Consider the following 23535-nt stretch of genomic DNA (forward strand, 5'->3'; position numbering starts at 1 on the left):
TTCGTCAAGACACTAATTACACTAACATTAAAATCTCACTATATATATTTTTATCATAGTAGTTGCACAAAAAATATAAAACCAAAGTGCGGATAGGACGCATGCTATTAAAAGCTAACACCAACGTACACTGATTATAATAAAACAATGTTTAAAAGAGGCGGAGTGTAAATTTGCTATGGTGACCATTACAATGAGTCATCGTATAATGGGCTGTATGGAAAGGTTATTTAGTTATTTTAAAGATAAATTATTTTTCAAAGCCTTCCAAATATATTATTTAATTGATATTTCATGGCAACCTTATCGGGAATGGAGCTGGAGATGCATGGTCGGTAAATATACTAATTACTTAGCTCTTTCGATCTACAAAAGCGTTTTAAATTTTTGGTTTGGTTTTTTAATTAACCACAAACTTGTAACGGACAATTTCGGTTTGCGCTCGCAATCTCGACCTGAGTACCGCTGTATTATATATGTACACATATAGTTGAGGCCCATTGTATTATATATATATAAACATATGGTTGTATAATTTATATAGTGCCATTTTTTCGAAAATCGCCTCAACGGCGCTGTACAATAAATAAATATCCCAGCACGTCTTGCAGCTACAGAGCGCATGGACGGTTGGGATTATAGTTCCTCGTTTCCAATTAAGATCAATTGAAATTATAGCAGATAGGAGCTTGATTAAAGCACGTCTTGCAACTACAGAGCGCATTGATGGTAAGAAATCTAACCCCCATTTATACATTTTTTAAATCGACAAAAAATTAAAATAAATATAAATAATAATAACTTTCAAAAATAAGATGACAACACGTCTTGCAGGTAATAAGCTCATGGACGGTTGGAATTCTAGACTCCATTTACAAAATTTTGGTATTTGGCTTCTTGATAATTCCTGGAAGATAGTTGAGGCCCATATGTAGTTACAGAGGGATGATGCCTATTTTTCCAACGACTTTGTGTCCATTTTGGTCCGTATTATTTCGTTTTATGAGACGCAACATTCCTGTTCAATTGACTTTTTTACATTCATATTAGACAAACGCGTGTATGAGAGGTTATTAAAAGGCAGGTATTTAAAATATTATGTAGTTATCAATAAACGTAAGTTCACCTTTAGTAGCACTGTTAATTTAGTGTTCCAGACAGCTAAATTTGGGTACTTTCGCGTCAAAAGTTAATGCATTCTTAAACGGTTTTAATGGATTCATATAAAATTGTATTATTTTAAGGTTACAGGCGCACTATTGCGTGTAAGTTTCCATTGTTCACTATTTGTCACATATTTTGGTAAGAATAAAGTGTAAAATAATGCTATCAAATAAATATTCGTCTTTTTTCCACTGTTTGTTAATAACATATGACTACCTGCACATTAATGACTTATAAACACTAACTCAATGCTTTCTAATAGTTAACAACTTATTTTCAAATTATAAGCTATGGTTCGAGAGGAACTATCAGTGGTGTAGTCCTGAATAAAAAAGTACCGGAGCGCACCGCCACCACCATGTTGAAGTGGAAGGGGGAGGGGGAAACACATGTTTAGAATTTTGCCAGTTATCGGCAATAAATACATTTGTCGTTCTTTCGAATTTTTTTTTAGAAACATAAGTAGAAATATTTTTGAAACGTAATATTTGTCCTGACCAGAGCCGGAGCGCCGCTCCGCTCAGATAAAGAGTGCCGGAGCGCCGCTCCAGTGCGCTCCGGCCCGACTACACCCCTGGAACTATATTTCACGCCTAGCCTGTACAGTGGCTGATCATTGTTGTTAACTGTACCCAACTTTCTGATTAATAATCATAGAGTGTTTTTTGTTCGTATGGGTGGCTCTATGAGCGGGTAACGTATTATTACTCTGATACTTATGCGGAAGTTCAGCGGTTTTTAAAATTTTTCATTTGTTAATATACTAACTAAGCTTTAAAAAAATGTATCGTATTATCAGCGCAATGATTTTTAAAGTTTTGTGTTTCTAAAAATTACTTCGCCTGTGACGCCTCAAGTTCTCTTTCCCTTCTTCTCGGTGAGTTTTGCTGATTGACCAGTTGACTTACGGTAAACCGAAAATCTGTCACAACTCTCTCATCATTGATTAATTCGGAAGAACTAGTGACGTCATTCAAAGTAGTTAGTTTTGATTGAAATCATTATAATTATTTTTTTCATACATTTTCATGAAACTTCGCCGTACAATTTAATGCTCTAATTTTTACCGCGCGTAAGAATACATTTTTTTAATTAAATTTTTCGTAGGGCTGAACTTCCTCATTATGAGATTAAAAAAAATAGCGGATTTGAAAACATTGAATAATATTTAAAAAACTATAAAAAAATCGAATTTCCGAATGGGTCCCTGGAAACACATGCACGCCATACGATTGCAAGCTCAGATTTAAATTCTTTAAATTCAGACTAAAGCACACATACTAAAATTCGAGGCAACATCAAAATGCACTATTCAGTACTCCGAGTAAAATCCACATGTCCTTAAAACATTAGTCACTTTTTACGAAGTTGGTTAATTTTATGGAGTGACTGAGATAATTTGGTTGCGTGTATCTTTAACCCTTCCTACACGCTCATCCTATCCAAGTGCAAACTCCCGAAGTTGGTGGTTTGGTTGATTTGAGTCAGTTCAGTGTTCAGTCAGTTGAAGCTGGGATTTCTCTCAAGTTGGTCAGTTATTAGTGACTTCAGCTAATTGAGGTAAGTCAAAAATATCAACAAAAATTTAAAATATGTTATAAACTTACGGGAATCTTAGTAGACATACAAAAAAAACCCAATGTAACGAATTCTCCTTCGTAATATTGCGCTGTAAAACAAAATTTTAAGGATTTATGAATATATGTATTTTTGCGAAAATAGAAAAATATCACTTTTACCATGAGGAAGTTCAGTGGTGGTTCAAATATATATATTGGTTAATAAACGATTAAACCAAGTAAATTGTGTTTCGTATTATCATCGCTATGATTTTTTATAGTTTTGTAATTTTGAAATTAACCGCCCGTCACGTCACGAGTTGTCGGTGAGTTTGACATTTAAAAAGAGAACCCCGTACGTATGAAAACCCTCTAAACATGGCCTCCCGGAAACCGAAAATCTATCACAAATCACAACACATAATTGATTGGCAAAAAACAGCTGTCGACCAGAACGTATGACTTTTTAAAGTAGGGTGGGTGCTAAAGAAATTGGACATTCTAAATCTTATGGTAATTTTATGGATGAAATAAATGGAGAAAAAAATTGGAGGAAAAATGTATTTTTTACCATTAAATTTCAAACAAACAAACAAACCATCACGCTGTTTCCTCGTAAGGGTAGGTAGAGAAGATAGAACGCCACATCACTCTATCTTTGAATACAGATCTCGCTTCCTCTACATTCATACATCTTCTCATGCCCGCGCGCCGATTATTTCGACTTTAAACATGCATCCATCGAAATTCGCATTGTAAATATTTTTAGCCGTTTTTTTTGCTGTCCATTCGCTCTACATGTCCAAACCAACGCAGAGCTCCTTTCTTGATTTTGTCGATAATGCTTATCTTAGCCTTATACAATGTACGGATCTCAACATTTGTGCATTTTACATTCGCCTGAGAGATCGGATTTCGACAGAATTCAGTCTACTTTCATCCCTGTTTTTCCAAATCCATACATCGTTCCCATATACCAGGGTCGGGACCAGGGCTCCATTGTGAACTGGTAATTTTGCCTCTTGCGACACACAATTATTTGCCGAGGTTGATTCAAGTGCACCGTTCACCCGGTTCCCGGCACTCACCCTCCTTTCAATATCTTTCTCATTCATTCCATTCCTAGTAAACATGCTTCCCAGATACACAGATTCCTCTACCTGTTTTAGTGTTACCCCATTCACAGTGGTTTACATTTAGCCATCCTTTCATTTTCTTCAAAAACCATCACATTCGATTTATTGACATTCATCAGCAAATCGCTTCCCTTGCATACATCGTAGACTTTTGTTACCAATTATTGCAGTTCCTTTTTGTTGTTAGTAAGAAGCAAAGCATCATCAGCATATAAAAGACAAATGACATTTAGAACACCCATTTTGGCTCCCATTCTTAATCCATTATGTTCTTTCATACAGTTATCGATATAAACGTTAAACGGCCATGGTGACATCACACATCCAAAGGAGTCAAAACACCTTTATGAATGTCAAACCACGATGTGTATGATCCATTTACATTAACACAAGCTGTGCTGTCTTTATACAGAGAAGCAATAGCCCGTGTCAGCTTTTCGCTCACTCCCATACTCCGATAACACGTTCCATAATTTTTCTCTGCCAACTCTAAACGCTTTTTGCTGATCGACAAATGCGCAGAAAAGCTTTTGGTTTTTTGCAAGAAATTTTTCTGTCATGTTATGTGAAACAAATATTTGATCCATACGTCCTCTTCCATTCATAAAACCGCTCTGTATATCCCACACTCTATCCTTTGTAACTTTTCTTACTCTCTCAATCAGTATTCTTCCATACATTTTGCCAACAGCGCTCAAAAAGCTGATTGCTCTAAAATTTTTGCATTCCACCCTTGAACCTTTTACCTTGTATAGAGGCATAACAACAGCCCTCTTCCAGTCTGGAGGGGTGTATTCTTTCTCTAAACATCTGTTAGAAAGCTTGTGCAGTCCATACAAAAAAATTCCCCACCCGCTCTTATAAACTCTGTAGCAACATTATTAAAAACTTGCGCTTTTCCATTCTTCATATATTTGGCAGCACCTCTTATTTCTTCCATTCTTATCCCTGTCGTACCATCATTTGCATTTAAACTTACTTAAAAAGATGCTTCAGTGTTTATATTTCGTCTATGTGTTTCATACACCTTATTGAAGTATTCCTTCCATCTCGTTTTTTCCACTATCATTTGTAACCAATTTTCCAACTTTTCCTTTTATCGCTGTCATACATCCACTTTCATTGCTCTTTCGGGAATTGTTTACCGATTTCCAGAATATTTTTTTTTTTTTTGGAAGTTCTCAGTCATTTTGATTCCTTCTCTTTTTTTCAACAATTTCTTTCGTTCACACACAACTTGTGTCAGTCTCTTTTTACATTCATTTTATACACTTTTTAATTCAGCATACCAACTACCAACTGCTTTATTCACTGTCAGCAGATTTAACCATGCTTCCTTCTTTTCTTGAACTATTTTTCTTATTCCATCGTCTCACCGTGCAACACCTTTCTTTCTTCCTTTCTTTCGTTTTACCGCATACTTCCATCGCTGATTCACACATACCGCTTTTCAAACATTTCCACACAACATCGATACTTATATATTTCACACATGCATCTATCAGTTTGCGATTTTTAGATTTAGAAAGTCTAAAGAGCGCCCACATACTTTTATTGATTTTTTCATACATTTTCGAGAATTTTGGCAGTACAATTGAATGCTCTAATTTTTACCGCGTGTAGCACATTATTTCACATTATCTTATTACATTGAGGAAGTTCAGTGTTATATTTTTATTATTTGTTAATTAAACTAAGCCAACAAATATGGCGGCGGTCTGCAACAGCGGCCCTGAAGGCGTCGCGGTGCGGCCATCAAGGTTTTCGCAGCTACACACGTGGCGGACGATATCAGACTCAACTGAGGTGCATACCTATAAATAAAAGAAAACTGGATCATTTTTCAAATTGTAAAAAAACAGTATAAGAAGCGGGGGTAAATTTTGTTTGGAAAAATACTGAATAAAAAAGTGCATTAATTCAATTTCAAACTGAGTTAGAAAAACCGGTTAGCTTATTTCAAATAGATATCACGTAAAATAGAGATTTTCGAAAACCCCTTCGCAGTCGATAATGTAAACTTGATGGATTTCTATAAATGTGTGCTTTCTGAAAACTGCAAGGAGTTAAAAAGTTTTCTCAGCAAATAATTGCTATGCTTGGTACATAAACATAACTGTAAGCCAAAATTTAAAACTCTAAATTACCGTAACAACAAACACTGTTCTCAATTATCAGATTTATATTTAGATTTAGTACTATGCGTCTCTACTTCATAGCTAATATAAAAAAACAAATACAACTACACAAATCTCATTGATTTTATTAAATAAATTAATGTCGTAAAAACACATAATTATCGCTTTATTTTCAAAACAAACGTATTTTACACAATGGCCATATACAAAGTGCAGCTCGCACTAATCCGCACCTGAAATATTTGGCTCTCTTGCAACAAAAGTTTGGCGACCCATGATGATCATTAAAAAATGCATCTGAGAAAACGCGGTATTATTTTTCTTCACACAAATGTATTCCCGTATTTTCTCTCTGGATTATCGCACTAAAGCAATGATTTGATATTTACCATTGGCGAGTCTATATTGTTTTTTTTTTATAAATAGTTTATTATGGGAACCAGAACCATCCAAAAACCCTTAAAACCGTCTAGTTTTATCTGCTGTTTTCGGTCGAACGGTATACAAATATGAGAACTATTTTTGAAAAACGCAAAACGCACCGACACAGAAAATTTCATCCTAATATTCTTTCTGAAAAAAAAACAACGCAATCGGTTCAGTTTTGAGGTGCGTAAAACGGGACAATGATACGTCGGTTTTTGTCAATTTTAACTTGGCGTAATCACTCCGATGTGCAGTTGTCTTTTTCGCACAGTATCGGGGAGGGAGAGAGAAACATAATTATTATTTCACACACAGAACTGTATTTTTTATCCACCTGGGCACAGCATTACCAATAAAAATTCATAATTTGAATACCATGCCACGAGCATTAGTTAGTTTTTTCGATACGAAAGTATATAATTTTAATGGAATCGTGAACAATATTTCTAATTAAGTTTTTTCTTTTGACAATTCCAAATAAAATTATGAATGTACTTTTTATTATATTCCAGATAAAGTAATTTACCAATAGAAATAGCAGCATGAAAATATACCGTATTGCGGAATTACTGATTTCATATCTTGAAGTAAGACTAAGGTCAGCCATATCGTCAAGACCTTCAGCACGTGTTATCAAATGGTCCACTCTTCCTAATAAACCAATCTTTGTTCATTTCTGTTATAGCGTATATTATTTTTTTTGCCAAATGACCCCATTTGCCCGATTTTCAATCACAAAATAAAATAATAAAGCCAAGGATGCTCTTAAACATCGCATTATAACTATAAACAAAATAATTATTTATTTAATTTTCTTTCACATTTCAAGCTAAAACTAAACAAATGCACAAAATAATTGCTTGATAAAACAACACATATGGAAAAAAAAAAAACATTTTCTGAGCCATTTACATTCGAGTTGAAGATGTAAATTTAGATGATTTATTATCGACTATTCTCGATTCTCTGTGTTCGTACGGGTGAAGAATATAGTGGTGTGAAAAAAACCCGAACCCAAGGGTAATTATAAATCTTCTCTATCCCCTAGAGAGTAGTTAGTTTAGGGATTTTTTTACCCATGCGACTAATTTTTGCTTCGTATATGGCCACACTGATGATTAAAAGAAAATGAACACGTTAAATCAAACATGATGATTTTAATTTTAAATATTATTGCGATCTTAAGCATTACTCAAAACACTTAATTAGGTTGAATTGATAAAACCGTATTAGTTTTATTTCCGTTTTTGAAGCAGTTTTATACACCATTTGACGTTTAATAATTAGTGTGGCCATTATATGAAGCAAAGTGCCGTCGCATAAAAAAAAATCTTCAAATTAATCGCTCTAGGGGAGTAGAGAAGAAGACGGGAGGACGGGAAATAACTATTTTAAATGTTCTTTAAACTGCAATATTCCTTTGTTCCTGGACTGGTCTCTGAAAGGTAAGACAGATCACCTTACTCTCGAGTAACATATGACGAAAATACGCTACATTTGGTTTACAAATGCAGTGCCCTATGCACCATTGGTTGTGGAACGGGGAATTATGATGATTTTCTTGAAGGAATGCCGTTGTTATATTATTTAATATTAGATTTTATTATTAAATCAATTATATTATATGGTTATAATAATGAACATACGTATATAGTTTCATTCCATTTTTATTTATAATTTTTTATAAATTTTTTACCAGTCTGACGATGTCTGTCACGACGAAACCCGGTCACTGGTAAAAAAATTATAAATAAAAGTGGAATAAAACTATATACGTATTTTTATTATTATAATTAAAATGCAGTTCCACCAAGAAATGTCAGTAGAAAAAACTCAATATATTATATTCTATGGCTTTTTAAAAAAATTTTATCCAAAATAAATATTTGCGTTCTTATAATTTACACAAATATTTAATTTTGAGGGCCATTTTTAACGAGTTGTAAATAACTCACTATTAGAAAATGGGAATCAAGTTGGGGTAGATTGGGATTCGAACCACGGATCTTCGATCCGTGAGTCCGAGACACTAGCCACGGGACCACAACCCAATTCAATTCGGGTTAGATCGTTTCTTTTAATTGTGAATGTTTTTAATGATATTTATTCGTTATTAATCTTATTGAATTAGTTTAAATTAGGGCATAGACACCGGTTCTCGATAATATCGAAAAACCGGAATATCGGACCAAAGACGCAATATTAAAAGCACCGATATTGGCTTCACTATTACCGATATTTCGATATTAGATGAGATTTTTTTTACAATTGCTGCTTTTAAAGTTGCAAACTTTAAACGTGATTCTTTATCATACCATACGCCATTCCACTCATTCAACCAATCAGGAATCTGGATGCTGATTTCAGTCAACCAAACTTCGTTAGTAGAGTCAGTAGCGACAGTAACTTCCTAGTCGTTTTCGTCAGTTAAATTTACAACACGCCGAATGTTTTGTTTATTTAGATTTTATTTAATTCTTAGACTTGCTTTAAAGTTCCAAATTTTTGTATTGTTTGTTTACTTATTTTATGTTTTGTTGACTTTGTTAAAAAACAGCATGGTGTGTTTTAAGCCATGTAAGTGTTTTTAGATTTAAAATGTTACTGTCACAATTAAAATACACGTATCTACCAAAGCTTAAATTGAAGTTGAAGACCTGAAAAATACACAGTGAATTTAAATAATTATTGTTGATTTACTTTGAAACGCTTTTATTTTTAGGATTTCCATCTTTTACAACGATTTTACCATGAAAACTGAATACGGTGAAGCAAAAAAGATCATGATTTTTTAGTATTTATTAAATGTTTATCTCCATCTTAGAACAGGCTGTGCCATGTTAGATGGAGACTATCATAAACAGAGAACACTCCGTTTTCATTTTACATGAATTGGTTTTATATAGATTCCCTGTTATTAAGTATGTATATTATTTTTTTGCAATAGTTAAAAAAAAAATGTCTAGAGAATAGCGAAATACCGGTATTAGATAAATGGTCCGATAGTCTATGCTCTAGTTTCAATAAGGAAGTTCATTGGTTTTAAAAATAAAAATATTTGCTAATCATTAAACTAAGGCAATTTTTTTGTGTATCATATTATCAGCGCTACATTTTTTAAAGTTTAATATTTCTGAAATAATTCCACGTGTGACGTCAGAGGCTCTCTTCGGCTTATTCTCAATCAGTTCTATCCAATGGTCCCATTCACGGCTAGCAAACCGGAAATCTTCCATAACTCTTTTAGCATTGGTTGATTCATATGAACCAGTGACGTCGTTCAAAGTTTTTTATTATTTTTATTATTACGTTTTTTATTATTTTTTCGTAAATATTCATCGTACAATTAAATGCTTCAATTTTTACCGCGCGCAAGAAAACATTTACTGTATCTAATTTCCCGTAGAGCTGAAGTTCCTCATTGAACTTATCAGTAACATTTCGAATGCATTCGTACAACTATAGATAGCGTTATATTTATGTACATATGAGTTGATAAATATCAAACGCAGGTATGTCCAGAACGATCCACCAGTGTCCACGTGGACCTACTAGCTTCTGAATTGAAACAGAGTTTAAAAAACTGTCAAAACAGTGTTTTATTGTAATAATTAGGACATGTTTTAATTTGAACAGCACTGAAACCATATTTTTTTTCTCTACATTTTAGGTGGGCATACTGACGTTTGATATTTATCAACTCATTACAAAATAAAGTTGTCCCGCAAAATGAGCGAATATTTTTTTTACTACAGGAAACGGCAGCTTTACATCCTACGAATATGACCCAACTTCGGAGACCAGACATAAACACTTATGCTCTAACGCTAATCTAAATAAGTAGAAAAATACGCATATTAAATTTGTCACGTCCATTTTTATCATCAAGACTGAATACGCTTCGTGAAAATTATTAAATAAATAAATGTATGTAAGTAATAAAATAAGGCAGGGTTTTTACAAGATTTTCGTAACCCTCCGAGTTACCAAAAAAACAATCGTGTGAGCGTTAATATAATTTAAAATATGATTTGCCTGATGACTTGCTAAATTAATATCTGTCTTAGAAATGATTTTTCATTGGTTTATTTTTATCGATTGTTCCAAATTTATTCGGTTGCGATTTAAATTGCAGATATATTTAGCGATTCAATAAAATTACACTAAAAACTTAAAAAGCGAATTTCCAAAGGGAGACAGATATTATCTGGCATTTAGATTTCTGCTGTGGTGCGGTGAATCATGTTTTGGTGGTTTGGTTGTAATGAGGAAGCTCACTGTTTTTTTTTATTTGTTTATAGACTATTAAACTAAGCTTCAAAAAATACTTTCAATTTTTATTTATCGTATTATTAGCGCTGTGGTTTTTTAAAGTTTTGCATTTCTGAAATAACTCCGCGGGTGACGTCAGAGGTTCTTTTTCGCTTATTCTCGATCAGTTCCGCCAATTGGTCCTTTGACGGCAAGCAAACCGGAAATCTCCCATAACTCTTTTATCATCGGTTGATTCATACGACTCAGTGACGTCGTTCAAAGTAGTTCGTTATTATTGAAATTTTTTTAAATATTTTTTTAGTACATTTTCAGGAAACTGCCTTAAAATGTAATTTTTACCGCGCGCGAGAAAACATTTTTTGTATCCAATTTCCCGTAGGGCTGAAGTTCCTCATTGGAAGCGTTACGAGGACGACCAAAGATAACTTGGCATGATAGTATTCCTTAAGGCTGTAGTCTGGTAAAACGCGGGCAAAATTAGGAAATCATACGATTTTGCTATTTTAAAACGAATGTTTTTTTTTAATCGCGCAATAATAAAAAAATAAAAAAACATAAATTAGATGAAAAAGTTTTAGGTAAAAATAATTACCTTTCAACCGGCAGATTACGCCATTTCAAATTTAGACTTAACTTAGGTATCTGGGATCTCAATAAAGACTAATACCCGTATGCAGAGACAAACCTTATGGTGAGGAGAGTACATTCTATTTTTTTCACCCTCGGGTTATTCTCTGCATTTGAAATTAGAATTTACTTTCCTCACCTTAAGTTTTGTCTCTGCATACGGGTATAAGTATTGAATTAAAATTTGTAGTATTAATTTTAAGATAATAAATTTAATATGAAAGTGACTGCAGCAAAATCTTAATTTTTTGTCACAATCAATCAAATTTTAAATCACATACATTTTTGTGATATTTTCTTTATTTCTACGTAAAATTATGCCTTCGGTAATATTTAAAAAAAATATATATTTATTAAAATATTTTGGTTGAAACCTTTTTTATAAAATTGATTTTTTTTAAAGAGGATAATTCTGGTTGTAATATTCAATTTATAACAACATCTTTTTACTTTCATACCTGCCCTTATTGGTAGCGTTAAATTAAAAAAAAAAAACATTTGTCTTAAAATAGCGAAATCGTATGATTTCCTAATTTTGCACGCGTTTTACCAGACTACAGCCTTAAACGTTAGAATGATCTTACATCTAATAAAAATGATCGAGTTACGCTGCAATGAATAAGTTTAGTGCTACAGGAAATTGGATACAAAAATGTTTTCTTACACGCGGTAAAAATTAAAGGGCTGTTGTACTGTTGTACGGCGAAGTTTCTCAAAAATGTATGAAAAAAATATAAAAAATGAACTAATTTAAATAACGTTACAAGTTCTTCTAAATTCACCGATGATATAGAGTTGTGATAGATTTCCGGTTTCCGGGAAGCCAACCGGAAGAACTAGTGAGGTCACGCTTTGAAAAATTGTAGCGATGGTAATATACTCGTATTATGATACCTACATAAAAAACATTTTTTAAAAATGGCTTAGTTCGACAGTCTATTAACAAATAAAAAATATAAAAAACTCACCGAACTTCCTCATTGGGGTGCTATTGCAGTGCCTATAGCACCACCGTGTGTAGATAGGGAAGTAATGATGATTTTCGATGCATTTTGTTAATGAAACCTTTCAGAGGGGCTACATTAACAAAAAATCGAAGTGGTTGATGAATACATATATCTAGGACACAAAGTCAAACTTGGCAAAGATAATCAGACAGCGGAGTTACCAAGAAAAATAGGGCTAAGTTGCTTTCGGCAAACCAAAATATATTTTTGAAAATAAAGAAGTCCCTGTATTCTTAAAAAGACAAGTATATGAATCGCGCATATTGCCGGTGACAACATGCGGACTAGAAACCATGTCTGTAACATAACAAAGTAGCCAGAAATCAAAATGCACGCAACGATCCATAGAAAGACAGATGCTCGGTGTATGTCTAAGAGACAGAGTAAGAAATGAAGAAATAAGGCACCGAACCGGAGTCGTGGATATCATGGATAAAATGATGGCAGTTGGACACCCAGAATAATGAAGTGTAGACCATGGGCAAACAAAATAAGTGTTGGAAGGCTACAGAAAAGATGGGTCGACGACATTGCCTCTATTGCCGGTAAAACGTGGATGATGAAAGCGGGTGATAGAAAGGAATGGAGACGTTTGGAAAATACCTTTATCCAGCAGTGGAGAGAACAAGGCTGAAGAAGAAGAAGAAGATTCTGAACCGCTCTCGCGGCACGAGAAACCAGTTTTTTTGGTGTATTTTGAATGTAAATACACGAGATAATACGGCCGCGACAGCGTTTGGAAGAAAACCACCCCAGTAGCTCAATCACAAATAACAATCGACGTGCTTAAAAACATGCTTAGCATTTGAGCGACCACAATGAACAATAATGAACATGCTTAAGTTATCGCAGTCATAAGTCAACGCGTGTGTAATCTCTAAGTCAACGCTCGTGTTGGTTTGTTTTTTTTGTAAATAAATACAGTTCACTGGCGAAAAATCTGCGTTTGCTACAATATATTAATACAATATATTGCTTTTGCAAAAAAGTAAGGATTATCTAATACAAAAAAGTGAAAATTAAATTACAATTACTACAGCGACTGCTTTTTTTGACATTTGACTTACCAAACGCCGGCTAAATGTAATGAATAGCATGATAAATAATAAATAAATGAATAAAAATAGCAGTTTTGGAATATTTTCCATATTTACACCGGTGAAATTCAAATATGTGATTGCGCAGCAGGATTATACGTCGCGAAACGTAAATATTTTGACATTTAATATTGGGTGTTCACGGATGTTTTATTGTGATCGCGAATACGATAAACAACCATGGTGAGAAATTGCTATTACGTCGTTTATTAGTACGTCGATAGTTATTTGTTATTGAGCTACAGGTTATCATATTATTGTGTGCAGTCACCCATACGGAGAAAAAAACATTCAATGATTACTGACCACAAACTTAGTCACAGATTACAACTGGCCGTAGATATTCGGGTTGAGAATTGCTAGCGCTAACCGAAAGCGTCCGTTACACGTTTGTTGTTAAACTAAAAACCAAACTAAAACTAATCCAAAAAATTGGAACACTTTTGTTCTATGCTATAGGGCTTAAGGGCTTCTCTAGAAAATGATTACTCCGAGTGTACAGTGTTATGTTTCTCGATATAGTCGGCCATTTTAGGTCACATATTGAGCGCCTTTTCAATTAGGTGTTCTTGCAGTATGTTGTATAGATGTTCTAAATAATGAAATAAGGAGATCAATTTCAGTAATAATAGTAATACGCGTGTCGAGTGTGTTTAGTTTGGAAATTGATTTATTACTTTGTAATTGATCCGCAAACCTTATCTGTCACCACCCGCTTACAAACATAGACGCCATCTTGCGCTTAAATAATATATTAATCAATAGATGTCATTTCAAATGACTGCGAAACTGAACGCAATTAACAATTTATTATTAATCATACCAATGAAATATTAAGCGGGAAAAGTTCACACGCTTTAGTATTCAGTGAAACTGGGTCATTTCTTAAATTAAAATCTGCTATTTATTAAATCTTCTAAGAGCAACTTTTGTTTTGTATACCCCAACGACTAGAATATGTAGATTAGTCAATTCGTCTAACTTATATATTTATTAATTAATATACACGGCATGCAGTGCTTTTTAACTTACAAAAATTCATATTTAATAATTATTTATTTTTTAAAATACTTTAGATACATGTACAGTTTACGTGCGTACGGGCATATCATTTTATTTTTAACATAAAGAACTTTTAATCCAGTGTCTTTATTGAAATTATGTATAAAATTAATATAAAAATTACCCAACTTGGAAAGCTTAGAAATTAAAAAAGCGATAAGAAAATAAGAAAAAAATAATAAATAACAAAATAAACAATATTTCCTTTGGTACACTACTGTCTGTTTTGAGCGTATCCATCTAACATTACCATCCTTTCAAGACAAAAACACTTGTTTTATTAGTTCCATTGGCAGCATACTAAAAAAATGAAATAAGATATAATTTATTAGTTAAGTATACCTCGATAAAGAAGCTGTATAGCTTTGAAACCGGTCGGTAGAAACAAAAAAAAGTGGTTAAAAACAAAGTTGTTTTATTTATTTTATTTTATTGTATTTTTTTGTTTCTGGCATAGATGGTAAAGGCCATAAATAAAAATAATAAATTAATGATGTAAAAAAGCTTTAGGTACTCACGTTAAATCTTAGAAAATATGTTGGTACATAATAGGTACGCTTATAGAATTATGTGTTCGAGAAAGGTTGGCGAACTGCAATATTGCCACGTGCATAATTTCTGCATTGGCGGTGTGCCAAACCCATAAAACTTGCAGAGAATAGAGATATTGAAAACTTAACCGTAACTTGCATTCTTGCATATATTATAAAACGAGAAGATTAAGATATTTTTTTGCAATAACCGAAAAATACACAATTTATTATTTATCTTTGTACCCTAGGTATACTATGTATTCATCAACTACTTTGATATTATTATTGTTGGTTTATTTATTTTTGTTTTGTCAATATTAATTTCAAAACCGATATTTTTTTAAGCCTCATGCAGCTCCACTCGTTTCTTCTTCCACTCATTTTTTCTACATAAGTTCCTAGACTTCCTCAATCCATTCTTAAAGAAGTTTTCCTTCTCTTAACATTATATGTAAATAGTTAAACATGTTGAAATCACACGTTGCGATATTTTTATTAAAAATTACTTCAATAAACATAATTGGGTTATCAATGAATCTTATAACAATCGGACTATTAATTAATTTTATGTCAATATCTGTTTGTTAGATCAAAGTCTGATGTCGCCATGTTTTGATTGAATTTCCAAATCACATCAAGTGACAGACGTATTAAAATTAATGTGATCTAAATAAAACTGTAACAAGTTTTTATAATGGGCGATAAATGCTGTTAAAAACATGCTGTCCTGAATGAAAAAGTTTAATGTTTTTTTATATTTAAAATTTTTAATAGACTCAAATTAAACCAAACATCAACAAACAAAAATATGTGTTGTATTATCAGCGCTATAATTTTTTAAAGTTTATCAATTTTGATTACTCCCCGTGTGACGTCACAAGTGATCTTCAATGAGTTCTCGTACTATTTTTTGTGATTATTATTGCTTGTAAATGTTTTTCTTTTTTTTTTTGTTATTTTAAATAGTTGATAGAATGTGGTATGATTGATAGAAGTATTTATATATAAAAAAAAAATTTTTTTTATTCTAGAAAAAAATAATATTTGCGTTATGATTTACCAAAATATTCAATTTTGAGGGCCATTTTCAACGAGTTGTAAATAACTCACTATTAGAAAATGGGATCAAGTTGGGGCAGAGTGGGATCCGAGCCACGGACCTTTGAGCCGTCCTTTGAGTCCGAGACACTAGCCATGGGACCTCAATCCGATTTATTTATTTAATTTCAAATAAACGCCTGAAGGTAATTTATAAAAATTGCGTAGACAAGTACAAACATAGTAAGTAATAATTATTAAAAAAAACAACATTATGCATTTTTCAAAAGATGTGTAGGAACCGAAAGAGCATGCTGTAATGCAAATAAAAAGTATTACTCGGCGATTAAAAAAAAAAAATGTAAATGCATTATTAGATAATGCGAAAACTGGATACAATGTTAGGTATTTAAAAAATGGTGTTTAAAAAATTTACAAGAAAAAAAATGTAATAAAAAATCGGGTTGTGGTCCCGTGGCTATACTTTTCTACTCACTGATCAGAGTTTTTAACGTGATTCCAATTTTCTAAAATTGAGTTTGTCATAAAAGTTTTATAAATAACAAAAAATAAAGGGTATTAAAACACACATAATAGAAAAAATTCCATAAGAGTATTAGATAATAATATATTTTACCAATTAAATACAGAAAACATTGCACGAAAAATAAATGATGTTTTACATCGACTTGAATTAACCCTTAAACAATGTATTTAAGAAGGTTTTGAAATTAATAATTCTTGTATTAAAAACGTCTATATCATATGATAAATTATACAGAAATAAGCAGTAAGCCTTTGTATAGTTTTATATAAATAAATAACTAATACTTGTTTATAATATCGGCTTGTTTTATTTAACTTTAGCTATGTAATTCAGTAGTATTGTTGCAATACAATAATGATATGTGTGGGTTCAGGAAATAGCTATCTATGAAAACTACATACGTTAAAATGTAAACACATAAGTAAGTTTGTAATAATGAAGTCTTTAAAATTGATATGTAATTTGCTGACACATATTGTGAATTATGTGGGATAGATAAATTTCCGTTCAAGATTTTTTAAAACAGATTTTTAAAAATAGGATACGAGTATAATATGAGCACTAACGACTTGTAAAAGTTTAATAACATTTTTTTTTCTTATAAAACTCCTAGAACTGGATTCCATTCGCTCCAAACAAATTTTGTATAATGTTATCATCCTTTGACAATTTTTCAATCCTGGAAAAACAAATAACAAACATTAAATATAATAAACAATTTATTGAATCGGTTCAAAGTAAAAAAAAAACTTTAATATTGATAAATGGATAAAATACTCGTATAATTAACTATTATGATCGCCTGGAATAATTTCATATTTTCAGTTTAAAATTCAGAAGGGTTTTTGCTGGTTTAATATTTTTGCACAAAATAATATCTAACTTATAGATGCCTATGATATCCTTGCTCAGATTAACCTTAATGTACCTCACCATAACTTTCGTACCAATGCTGTCTTTGCTGTAAGAAATTTCAGAACCAACGTCGGATTCTTTTCCCCTCTGCCAAGGATCTTCAGAACAGTTAACAAAATCTCACTAAACAGTACTGGCGATGTGTTCCTACAGCAAAGGCAAGCATTCAAGAAGCAAGCGGTGTTATCACTCATAACTTGAGATGACACACTTGCCACATCTGCCTAGATCATGCCATGACTATACCTATTGTACATTTAAATGTTGGTCCAAGATCCTTCAATCTTCTAACCAAGGAACTACAAAACATTAAATCACTGGTACAGTTGAAAGTAGGTTTGAGGTCTTGGATTAGCATGGAAGGAGCAGATAGACACATTCTTTAAAAATGAAAAAAATAATAATTAAAATTAAAAATAAATGTGTACTGCAAATAAATAATATTTTCATAATTTCAGCAGATGTTAATTTGGTTTTTGTTTTATTTTTCTTTTCGTTTCTTTTCTTTTCGTTTATTTTTCTTTTATTTTCTTTTTATGGTCATCTCATACCTATATAAACTTTTTAATAATTATAAACTTTTATAAACTTTTATAAACTTTTTAATAATTAAAATAAGAATGGCCCACGCTCAGACGCTGTATTTTTTGTGGGCATTTTTTCCAATTCATGTTATAGCTTAATTTTAAGATGAATTGTATTTTTGTAATTATATTTCTATGTAAATAATATGTGTATGGAAAAAAAATAATTTATATGATCGTTTAGGTTAAGTTAATTCATTGTGTTATATATAATTGATGTCGATATATTAGGGCTTTCAAAAGCCTCTTGATTGACTTAAAAAAAACACATAACACGTTTGATTAGTTTTGACCACTTTTAAGTTGGGAGTTTTTATTTAAAAAATACAAATCCATAAACTCCTTTATTTTAGACATAATTAAATTTAAAACTGAGGTACGAAGAACAAATATAATTTTCAGAGTTCTTAATAAATCTGCATAAAAATCAGCGTCCATAGCGCATGACATAATGCACCCATTCGTTGTAGTAAATAAAACAGTTATTCCTGCATAGAGTGCTTTCGCAAATTGTCAATAATAGTTTCTTGAACACTGGAAACGGAATATGTGTGACATATTTTGTGTCCAATGATCTCACACTTAAACCGCAGTTGATCGTATTCAGATGTTGTAACTTGTAACGTAGGCATTTAATATTGAGATTGTAAAACGTACCCACATAATAATTCTAATAAAACACATTGTAATAAGCAATAAACATTTATCGAATGGCACATGAACATAAAATTAGAAATAAAAATCACCTTCCTTGAACAGACTTATACGTATTTTTATAGCAAAGTTTAATTAAACTGTTAAAAAATAAAAGCATGATTAAAAGCATCAGATATTTTTGAAACTGAGATAAAGCTCTTTAGAGTACTAAAACGCATTTACAAAGCTTATGAACCTTTATCGGCTGGGTAATGTGACCACTTTACATGCTGTGTAACATTCACCATCCCAAAGGTATGACTCCCATATTCACGTATGGTATTTTTTCGATTTTGAATAATTATTATTCTTGGTTGTGGATAAACATTCCCAAGCCTGTTGGTTTCTCATAGAGAATGGGAATATGGGGAAAACTAGCGACATCTATTGTACAAAGGGGTAAGCTTTTATAAACTCGAATCTCTATATTAGATTGAATTCCAAGATAGACAACGGCGAGAATTTTAATTCGACAAGCTTTTTTAACTTACTTTTAACTCATATGATTTTAATTTAGAATATTTAGGGATGCCCGTATTTTTGTAAACAAATTCTGGATTTTTCCATGAAGAGATTGATACTAATATTAACTAATTTTTCAACTAACACAAATGAAGCTGTTGAGAATATGGAGGTCTAGGCACAAATCATGCGTTTTATCATTGGCTGGGTTGGAAATTGTGATATTATACACACAAATTTTCATTAAATTATCATTAAAACAGGGGGTGTAAGAGCTACGACGCTTGCCTCATGCACGAAAAGTTCTGAGTTCAATTCCCGTTGAGATTACAAAAAATAAATTTGATTTTCTCGAGCCTGGGTGTTCTATAATTCAGTACTGCAAATAGGCCTCCTGTCCTGTTATGGCTAAAATTAAAAAAAAAATTGGTAAGGCTTTTAATAAATAATTTGAATAAATTATTTGTCGTTCCAACTGATGCATGACGACATGATCAGAGATCAGATCAAACGGGCTCTGAAAACCTTTAAACTTTAAGACACCAGACTGGATGACATTGTCAATTTATTGTCATTTGTCATGCAACAATATAGCAGTCGACACACAAATGTATTGAGTGACTGCATTCCAGACAAATTAAGTATTAGATACTCAAATAACACGCAGCCCTTTGAGCAATGTGACAGGCCATTAATTAAGGACAATAAATAAGATATTAGAATTATTTTAAAGTAGGCCGTTGGTGTATTTTAAAACAGGCGGTGGTGGTTGCATCCCTTTTAACTCTTTAAAAAAAAAATAGTCATTTAACGTTAATTAAGTATGTCGTGCCATTTGCACTTTCTAGAACTGGATATTGTGGAGAAATGTTTTCATATATAACTTTAAAAAAGAAAAAAGATGTGATAGAAAAATGCGACATGTTTGGCATTGATAGTTGTGACGTCAAGATTCGTGACAATGTTCTAAACAAATTTAAATAGTCAGGAACAAATAAACATGAAACGTGACGTATTAGGGGCGTGGCCAATGCAATGACTGTCTTCGGGGGAATTTAAAATTACCAATCGAAAAATATTTTTTATGCTACTAATAAGTAGCAGAATATCTTAAACATTAACCTGTAACTGGTACGAACTCTTTTTTTCTATCATTTATTTTGTTGCCCTTTAATAAATAAGGAATATTATTGTGTTTTTTTTAAATATTTTTTATTTCCTTTTTTAATTACAACTTTTAAAAAATACCATATTATCTTTTACAGAATATCTTAATTTTTCTTTCTTATGTTACACAAACATATTATAACTGTCCATTATTTAAACTTATAATATTAGAAAACAAACACTGATTTGAACCTACTGAACATTATATTTTATTTTTACAAATATAAAAATAAAAACTTCGTGACAATGAACCATTCGTTTGAAAATACTCTAACAAGGCGAAACAATTGTCACGAAGTTTTTTTTATATTTGTAAAAATAAAATAAAGTGTTCAGTAGACTCAAATCAGTGTTTGATTTCTAATATTATAAGTTTAAATATGGAGTTCTACAAAATAAACACCAAATCAATCAATGCCCATTATTTATTATAGGAGCAAAAATTCATTAACATTTTCTTGTATACCCACGAACCTGCCATGCCATTGTGGAATTTTTTTGTTTACTATTTTTACTATTAATATGTATTTCATTGCTATGTAATTATGCTTTATTTTTTTTAATACTCTGTTTTATCATTTATGTTTGTTGTAAAAAAATAAAAAAAATGAAGATATAAAAGTAATGAAGTAAATATGTATTTGATTTTAATAAAAAATAAACCTTCTCATTATCTTCATTGTAACAGAAGTAGAGCGATTTAGCAGACGTTTGTCGGAATGTTTTAATCTACAGCGGATATGTGATTCCAGTCACAATACTATGTATACTAGTCCAGTATAAATGTATTATGTATAGTTGCACTAAATTCAATACATATGCAGACAGTAACACAAACAATGACGTCAAACATCCACCATCTGGGCTTTAAATCAAATAAGAGACGATTCAAAATAAAAATAGCCATGACACGAGCTTTGTTTTGACTGTCGGGGAATTGCGGCTTTAATTTGTCCAAAAACATCCTTGAATGACAGACATGAAAGAATCATCAAGGAATTGGAAGTCTATGTCATATTTCTATATGTAAATAACTTGATGCAGTATAATATTGGAAAAACAACGGTGCAAGTAGGATGAATACTGAGTAAATTAATCGATCCACGATAAATGGGCACAAGTCCCTAGACTCAAAGTTTGGGAAAATCGATAAAAACTGTCTCTTAAATTTTTTTAAGGAACTTGTCATATTTTTAATGAATAATTTCAAATAAATAAGTAATATTGATATTACCATATTACAACATAAATGAAGAACACTTTAGAGAAGGTAATATAGAAGTCTAGGCATCTGCAGGGCTTATGACCTGCCATTGGCTGGTTTAAGTGGCCACTTACACACTGCGTAACATTCAGCAATCCGCCCATATTTAAACATCCACATCCCTTCAATTCTTTCATCTGTTGATGTTTGTAAAGTAAAAGAGCTGAATACTTTATTTATGCGGGTGAGATTCGTGTAATTAAATTATTTCACCTACATAAAAGGCAACGCCTGAAAATATTATTTTTCAATTTCTATACTTGTTCGTTTACCAGGTGGATTTATCAACAATATTTTGAGTTTGTCCAAATTTTTGTAGACTTTTAACATGGATCGATTCAAATGCGAATCGGCGAATTTGTGGTAAAATCTCTAAGTGATAAGCCGCTACCACTACAGAGAAAAATCGTTACAGGATTATCAATCACGAAGTAATCAGAAGTTTTAAGAAATAAGTAAAAAACTATGTTCACAATTTTTTTTTACGTAACACTCGTTGATGACACCGTAATTTTTTTTGTAATTTATATTTTCGATTGAAAATATTTCCCTATGAAATAAAAAAGAAACACATTATTGTACTACGTCACTTCCCTTTATGTACACAAGAATATATTTTTATTTTACGTAATGTGAAAAGTTCATATGTCAATCTTTTTAAAGTTCGAAAAAATGGACTAATTTGCTTTCCTTCCATATTTTAATTTGCTTTTTATATTTCTTGATATTTTTATGTTTTTTCATTATGCATTATTTAATTTAGTGCACACTGTTATTTGGCATACTACTCATTACTCTCAATACTTACTATAGTATAGAGTGAGTTAATAAAAACCATATCTCAATTATCATTTCAATTATATTTTTGTGCTTTTTTTCTATTGATTTCAATGATACGCTTATTTTTTGATTATGTATGATTTGTATATTTTAATTTTAGTATTTATATCTTAATATTTTTTTAACATTGTCGTCTTTGGAATTTAATTATTTATTGTTTATACCTTGTTTTTCTTATATTCTATTTTATCATATGTGATTATAATTGAATTAATTTTACTGTGATTTTTTTATTGTGGCTTAGCGCACGGGCACTGCCTAAAAAGCCTTAAAAAATAATTGATATGATATGATATGAGTGTAATTTTGAATGAATAAATAAGTTAATAAAAATAAAAAAAATATGAAAAAAATATATTATCACACCATACAGATACAACTTGCATATATCTTGGTACGGGTTTTCTTACATAGATATATGCAAAAAAAGAAATAACATTGTAAATATGCAAAGCATATTGTACTCTACTATTAAGGATTATATATAAATATTTTTTTGATGTATTATTATTATTTTTGATTCGTTAATATGATTTTTTTTTAAATACCTAGTAAAGATTATTATTTTAATTTTTATTTTTCCGTATTATTTTTACTTAAGGTTTTCAATCTGAATTTGTTGCAACAGAGAGGAAAAACATTTTTGAGAATGGATATTTCTTTCTCAAAGATGTTTATTAGATCTAGATTCTTTTAGAAAACATACACTACCCTGCATTCAAACTAAAGATATTAACTCCTTTTTTCTATGATATATTTTGTAAGGAATATTTTTTATTTCCTTTTTTAATTACCATAAAATGAAAAAATACCTCCTAATCTTTTATAGAATATTTTCTTTTCTTTTTCGTTTATTATACTAAAATATTATCCCTGTCTATTTATTATAGGAGCAAAAAAATCATAAAATGCCTTTGTGGGATTTTTTTATTTACTATTCTGACAGTTAATATGTATTTCATTGCCATGTAATTATTCTTTATTTTTTGAATACTCTT

The 23535-nt window shown here is 31.3% G+C and overlaps 1 protein-coding gene across 1 annotated transcript in view; it reads left to right on the plus strand.

Annotated features, from left to right (window-relative positions):
• The first annotated feature begins 2603 nt into the window (after positions 1–2603).
• SPARC (secreted protein, acidic, cysteine-rich) overlaps positions 2604–23535 on the plus strand; it is a 29972-nt gene continuing 9040 nt past the window's right edge. Inside the window, exon 1 of the mRNA XM_088233369.1 lies at positions 2604–2724. The gene's annotated coding sequence lies outside the window, so the exon portion shown is untranslated. The remainder of the gene's footprint in view (positions 2725–23535) is intronic.

This window comes from Micrasema longulum, unplaced genomic scaffold (assembly GCF_059751315.1).
Source record: "Micrasema longulum isolate JH-2025_06_02 unplaced genomic scaffold, ASM5975131v1 h1tg001086l, whole genome shotgun sequence".
Taxonomy (NCBI): Eukaryota; Metazoa; Arthropoda; class Insecta; order Trichoptera; family Brachycentridae; genus Micrasema; species Micrasema longulum.